Here is a 7573-nt window from a genome sequence, read left to right as displayed (position 1 = left end):
TATCTATAAACATTATGGGATGTTTATTGGTCAATATATATCAGAAGACTGGGATAATGGGTGTTGACACTCATTTTAAATGTGATGTGTGATTTTTCAAGTCTCTTCCTTGACCAATCACTGAAACTCTAAGATAATATTGATATATCCTACAGAAGCTTATGTGAAATCTTAAATAAGTCTCATGATGACAAATATCAATTTTTGTTTTGAGTTATAGAGTGTAATATAACTTTAAACATTAAGTTAGTGTATTGTTGAGTATTCAAAACTGTATACATGTAATGTATATATATGTAATAACTTTAGTAGAGTTTTAAGCTAATTTATTATTGATCTCTGTTTTAGGCTGAATTGTGTCTCTTCAAAAATCTTATGTTGAAGGTCTAACCCCCCATACCCAGTACCTCAGAATGTGTTTGCTTTTGGAAATATGACCATTAAAGAGGTGATAAGTTAAGATGAGGCTGTAGTTTGTGGGCCCTCATACAATCTGAGTTGTGTCAATATAAGAGGAGGAAGTTTGGGCACTGATAGACACACCAGGGATGCTCATACACAGAGGAAAGGACAGAGTGAGAAGGTGACTATTTACAAGCCAAGGAGATGCCTCAGAAGAAATCAAACCTACCAACATCATCATCTGGACTTCTAGCTTCCAGAACCATAGCAAATAAATTTCTGTTGTTTAAGCAACCCAGCCTGTGGTGTTTTGTTATGGCAGCCTCAGTGAACTAATAAAAAAAACTTTTTTAGCATAGCTAAATTTAATGGGACTAATTGCATATTCTCTAAATGTGTGGTTGTGTTTTACATGTATGGATATATTTGCACATGCAGATATATGTGTGTGGTGTGAATATCTACATACAAATGTAAAAGATCTGCAGAAATATATTCTGAGTAGAAGTGGAGTGGAAGAGTGCCAGTCAGGAAAAATATATCAGAGAGTTTATTGGTATGTTGTTGGTCTTAGGATACTGACATTGCTTTGTAAATTCAAAGAGGGTCCAAGGTGTTTCAGTGAAACTGCTAGTACCCTTTTTACCATGCTGTTCCCTCACACCTAGTTTCTTAAATCCAAGGGTATAAATGAATCCTTTAGCACTTAGAAAGAAAAGACATGATATCTATATTACAGAAATTACAGTATCCCAAACCCACTCAGTTGGTTTAGAGTATTGAAATATATGAAATATTATATAAACCACAACATACAAGGGATTTAAACTGCACATTTAGCAACTTTCATAGCATTTGTATTCCCCCTCTGGACCAGATGACTGTATGTAAGGTTGATGTGTGAAACTTTTTTGCTATTCATCTTGGAATTGTTACCGGAGTCAATAGAATTGTTGTGATGGCTTGGACCCAGGTTGAAGGTCATCCATTGGTGTAGAAAAAAGAGACAGAAGATGTCCTTGGATTAATTTTAAGACATATGAGAAAATCATAGCAAAGATTGATCTAGTCTGTCCAAAGGGTGACAACCTCATCAAGACAGGTAGTTAGATTGGGGTCAATGGATTGGCCAGTCATTATCTAATAAAAATATTCGAAGGCAATAATATGTGGCCATTGGAGGGGTAGTAGAGGGGTGAGAAAATAGAAGTGATGAAAGAAGTAGAGTATTCAGAAGTATACATAAGTAACAGCTAACAGGGTGATGAGACTAAAGGCAATTATTAATTCCAGCCACTGATATTCATTCATTTGCCCTCATTCAGAGACTCGACCTTCACTGCCTGCATAAAGCCAGGGTGAATCTTATCTATGGATGAGGATGCAGTAAATATCCAGCCCTCAAAAACTATTTCTTTTTTTTTTCCCCACTGGAGTATAGTCAAGTATAATATTATGTAAATTATAGGTGTACAGTATAGTGATTTACTAGTTTTAAAGGTTACTCCATTTATACTTACTGTAAAATGTTTGTTACATTCTCTGTGTTGTACAATGTATCCTTGTGACTTATTTTATACCCAATAGTTTGTACCTCTTTATCCCCTATTCCTATATTGCCTCTCCCTGCTTCCTCGCCCCACTGGTAACCACTGGTTCGTTCTCTGTATCTGTGTGTCTGGTTCTTTTTTGTTATATTCACTAGTTTGTTGTATTTTTCAGATCATACAAAACTACAAACAAAATGTATGTCATAACATTTCTAAAATTCATTTCAGAAGTAAGTTATAGATCATAATAAGAGATTAATTGTAGAACCACTGTCCTTAACTATTTCCACCTCTCAGAATGCGTGTACATGGAAATCTTTATAATATAAGGGTAATGGATGCAAGTGTATCTTTATCTCCTTATATTTTATTTTTTCCTTTTTTATTGAAGTATAGTTGATTTGCAATATTACATTAGTTTCCAGTTTACAACGTAGTGATTCAATATTTTATGGGCTATACTTCATTTAAATTTATATAATACAATGGCTATATTTCCTTCTTCTGCATAATATATCCTTGTTACTCATTTATTTTATACATAGTAATTTGTGTCTCTTATTCCCATACCTCTATTTCACACCTTCCCCTTTCCTTTCTTCACTGGTGATCATTAGGTTTTTCTCCATATTTGTAAGTCTATTTCTGTTTATTATATACCTTTATTTTATTTTTTATATTCCCCATGTAAGTGATAACACAGAGTATTTGTCTTTGTCTATCTTATTTCACTAAGCTTAATACTCTTTAGTTCTATTAATGTTGTTGAAATTGGCAGAATTTCATTCTTTTATTACAGTTAGGTTCCATTTCATATTTATATATTTGTATGCACACACACACACACACACACACACACACACACTACATCTTCTTTATCCATTCACCTATTGATGAACACTTCGTTGTTTCCATATCTTGGCTATTGTAAATGATGCTTTTACTGTAGGTAAATTTTGGAAAGATTTTCGGAAGATATAGCACTAAAATTGTATTTAATGATATGGGTATGATGCTACCATAGGAGAAATGTAATAATGGGGGATAAAGTGGCATATGCTTTTGTCCTTAAGTGGACAAAGAACCTGATATAGTTGGATAACTACATAGGGAATAGTGAATGGAACACAGCATGTGCAAAGGGCTTGGGAGAAACATGGGGTGGGAAAGAAGAAGGAAAAAATATGTACCTGAAAAATTGGATTCAGGCCAGATGAACTTCCTGGGTAAAACAAAAACCAATAATAAACAGAAAATGTGAACGCAAGTAGTTCTGTTATAAAGGGAAGTGAAAAATATGCGTTTACTTATTAAGTAGGCATGTGCACTGGATTTTCTTGGAAAAGCTCGATTTCAACTTTTTCTTGTTTCTAAAAGTTTACTCTCACTTCTTAGGTGAGTTGTCCCTTCATTTTTATACGTTATTTTCATAAAAGATGAAGTTAGATTATTACCTTGAAATTTCTTTCCAAATCAATTCTGTGATTTTACATATAACCTTTATTTCTTTTCTTCTATTAAAAACATTGCCTCCAATATATGAGCTTCTTTTGTACATAAACTCAAAGATGTAAGTTCTTCACCCTTTTCCCCGGAACCAGTCTAGCCATCAGTTTTCTCATAGCACCATGCACCTCTGTATTCCTCAGGCTATAGATGATAGGATTGAGCATGGGTGTGACTACTCCCTAGAACAGGGCAATCAGTTTGTCAGAAGCAGAGTCTTTGGACTTTGGATTCATATACATGAAGAGGATTGTCCCATAAAACACAGTCACCACTGTTATGTGGGCTGAGCAGGTGGAAAAAGCCTTTTTTCTTCCTTCAGCTGAATTGATTCTTAGTACAGTAGAAAGGATGAAAATGTAAGAGATACAAATCAACAGTAATGGAAAGAACAAATATATTACATCAGCCAACATTATAGTAATCTCATTCAAGGAAATATCTGTGCAAGCCAGCTTGACAAAGGCCAATAGTTCACAAACAAAATGATTAATGACGTTTTTTCAACAGAAGGTCAACTGTATTGCCAGAATGGTTTGTGTCAATGAGTTGAGAAAGCCCAATCCCCAGGAGACAGCTGCCAACTGAACACAGAGGGTCTTGCTCATGATGACAGGGTATCTCAAAGGGTTGCAGATGGCTACATAACGGTCGTATGCCATCACTGCTAGGAGCACACACTCTGTGCACGCCATGGTGTAAGAGACAGACATCTGAACGACACATCTAGTGAAGGAGATGGTTTTTTTCTCTGATAGAAAGTGTATCAACAGTGAGGGGATAAAGGAGGATGTGTAGCAAATGTCGAGAAAGGAAAGATTACCAAGGAAGAAGTACATGGGGGTGTGTAGGCAGGAATCCAGGAGAGTGAGGATGATCAAGGTGCTGTTCCCCAGGAGGATCACCAGGTACATCAGCAAGCACATCACAAAAAGGAGTTTTTCAGCTCTTGGGTACCCAGAAAGTCCCTGTAGAATGAACTCAATCTCTGTCCAGTTAGTCCTTTCCATTTTACTTTTTCATACCTGAAGTGATCCAGAAGAGAAAACTGCATGTGAATTTAACAAGTCTGTGTAGAATTATCATAGGAAGTAAGAGGGCATTGGAGGAGAGGCAATAAGTGTGTCAGTACTAGCTGGAGTGGGTTTACAGCTGTGAGTTTCGCTTTTCAAATTCCTCTTCTAGCTCATAAGAGAGGTGATAGAATACATGTAATAATTACACTGGTAGTTTATTAAAAATACAAACTTCTGTATTACATTTCCTGAGATTGTGATGCATAAGTTCTGAGTCAAGGAAGAACTATTTGCATTTTTAATAATCATTTATTATTTTTGACTCAGTTGACCCACAGAGCCAATTTGAATGTCATTATTTTGGAGATAGCATGCTTAATCAGTTAAAATTTCTATTTACTTGATTTTATACTATGCCAAAAATTAACAATAACATAGGTTTAGGGTTGTATGATTAACAAATATATTCACATATATTATTCATTTTATCATCACTAAAATTCTCTGAGAATGAAATTCCTAGAGATCAAAAGTATTTTAAAACACAGCAACTATGCTCAACATTGCTAATTATCAGAGAAATGCAAATAAAAACTACAATGAGGTATCCCCTCACACCACTCAGAATGGCCATCATTAAAATGTCCATAAACAATAAATGCTGGAGAGAGTGTGGAGAAAAGGGAACCCTCCAACACTGTTGGCAGGAATATGGTTTGGTGCCACCACTCTAGAAAACATGGAGATTCCTCAAAAGACTAAAAATAGACTTACGGTAATATGATCCATCAATCCCACTCTTGGGCATATATCCAGAGGGAACTATAATTTGAAAAGATACATGCACCCCAATTTTCATAGCAACACTATGTACAATAGCCAAAACATAGAAACAACCTAAATGTCCATCAACAGATGGCTGGGTTAAAAATTGTGGTATATTTATAAAATGGAATACTACTCAGCCATAAAAAAGAATAAATTAATGCCATTTACAGCAACATGGATGTACCTGGATATCGTCATTCTAAGTGAAGTAAGCCAGAAAGAGAAAGAAAAATACGATATGTTATCACTCATATGTGGAATCTTAAAAAAAAAACACACAAATGAACTTATTTATAAAATAGAGACTGACTCACAGACATAGATAACAAACTTATGGTTACCAGGGGAGGAAGACAATGGGAAGGGATAAATTGGGAGTTCAAGATTTGCAGATACTGAATACTATATATAAAAAAGATACACAACAAGTTTCTTCTGTATAGCACAATGATATTTGATATCTTGTGGTAGCCTATAATGAAACAGAATATGAAAATGAATATATTTATGTATTTGTATGACTGAAACATTACACTGTATAACAGAAATTGACACAACATGGTAAATTGACCATACTTCAATTTAAAAAATCACAGTAAGTGAACAAACTGTTATTCAAATCTGCATTTTCTGACTTTACATCCATGCCCATTTTTTAAACTACATGGTTATTGCCCTCCCAATATTATGCAGGTTGTCTAAGGAGTGGGAATAAGGCATCTTTTAAAATAATGCTCTTCAGGTGATTCTAATGTGTAAGTGAGGAAAGGCCTCCCCATTCAGTGGAATGCTTCCAAATTTTAGTGTACAGAAGAATCACTTGGGAAACCTTTGTAAAATATTCTCAGTCAGGGGATCTGAAATGCATTCTAAAATCTGAATGTATGTTTCCAAGTGCTGCTGAAGCTGCTTTTCTACAGACACATGAAAAGCAAGGCTTTTTAAACCATCTCTCTCATACCATTGGAGAGTGCCGTCAGTGCTTCAATTGTTTGTAGGATAGTAATTGAATAGCAGACAATAGAAAACTAAACATTTTGGCAAAACTTGGACATAAGACTTATGCGTAAGTGTATCACAATTAGTTTTGAGTTTAGATGTTAGACATTCAAGCAGCCAAATTACATGCAGAAGAGTCTGTCTTTTATTTCTGTCCATGTGAAAATAACTCCTCTTCCATTTGCTGAATTTGCAATTGGGGTCAATATTTTCCAAAACAGGAATTTGAGGTTGTCTCAAGCATCTGAGTTGTGCACTGTAAAGCTTAAGAAAATGACTTTAATTTGAAAAAACAAATTGAAGGAGTAGATACTAGTAGATGGCCTTCTTCTTTATAATACATAAATCAAAGAGCATAACTTTGAAAACATCTTTTCATCCTCAAGATATTCTACATAGCTTTAAAAAATATCTCTAGAGGAAAAGAAAATTATCCAACTGATGAGTTCCTACTTAAATACTTTCAAACAGTGGCTATATTCTGGTGTAGGATCTGCCATTTCTCTCTGTGAGAGTCATTTGCTAACAGGTTATGCTACTTTCTGTGAAAACTCATTTACAATGGTGAGACAATTTAATTGGCATAATAGAATATTTACGCATGTATTGGCTATGGAAAGGAGGTCTCTCATACAGTTCAAGGTGCACCCTACTTTGTAGGCATATGTTTCAAAGAGGATTGGAAGGGCTGGGTAGGTCAGGATCTACTTTTACTTGGTATTAAGATTAGAATTTGGTTGACTGTAGGTGCACATATCAATGTACTCTGAATCTGGGAATACATTTCAGATAGATGCTTTGAAAGAACATCAGTTGTCTGGGGTCTATATATTCTGAATTTTTGGCAGGGAAGATGTGAATTAGATCAAGTGCCCTCTCTCTATTCAGAAACATTTTCTAAAAGTTGATTCCTATTTGGAAATTACTTGCAGAAAATAATTATGGTTTACATTTGGTATCCTAATAGCCCCAAGATAATTGCTGCAAAATTTTTTCACCTGCAAACGTTTCTATGAGATACTGTCATTCTGCTTTAATGTTTTCAAATGGAGGAAGAAAGGATAATGGATAATACAGAGGAAATTATTTCATTACTTTTACAATGCTAGTGTAACTTTTAGGAAGCAACAAACACAGTTGAATAGTCTTGTTCCTGAAATTTTTTCACCATTTAACTTTACTTCCCTAAAATGGAGTCCCAGTATCTGAAATAGGAGAATGAAGATTTTTTAAGATTTTGGGAAGTTTCTAATGAAATCGCTTTCCATGGTA

General features: G+C 34.8%; 1 pseudogene; it reads right to left on the bottom strand.

The window, feature by feature from the left end:
• Positions 1 to 3514: 3514 nt before the first annotated feature.
• LOC102510694 lies at positions 3515 to 4651 on the bottom strand (annotated as a pseudogene).
• Positions 4652 to 7573: the final 2922 nt, after the last annotated feature.

The sequence above is a fragment of the Camelus ferus genome, chromosome 4 (assembly GCF_009834535.1).
Source record: "Camelus ferus isolate YT-003-E chromosome 4, BCGSAC_Cfer_1.0, whole genome shotgun sequence".
NCBI classification, from domain to species: domain Eukaryota; kingdom Metazoa; phylum Chordata; class Mammalia; order Artiodactyla; family Camelidae; genus Camelus; species Camelus ferus.
This window is presented reverse-complemented; position numbering and strand designations above follow the sequence as displayed.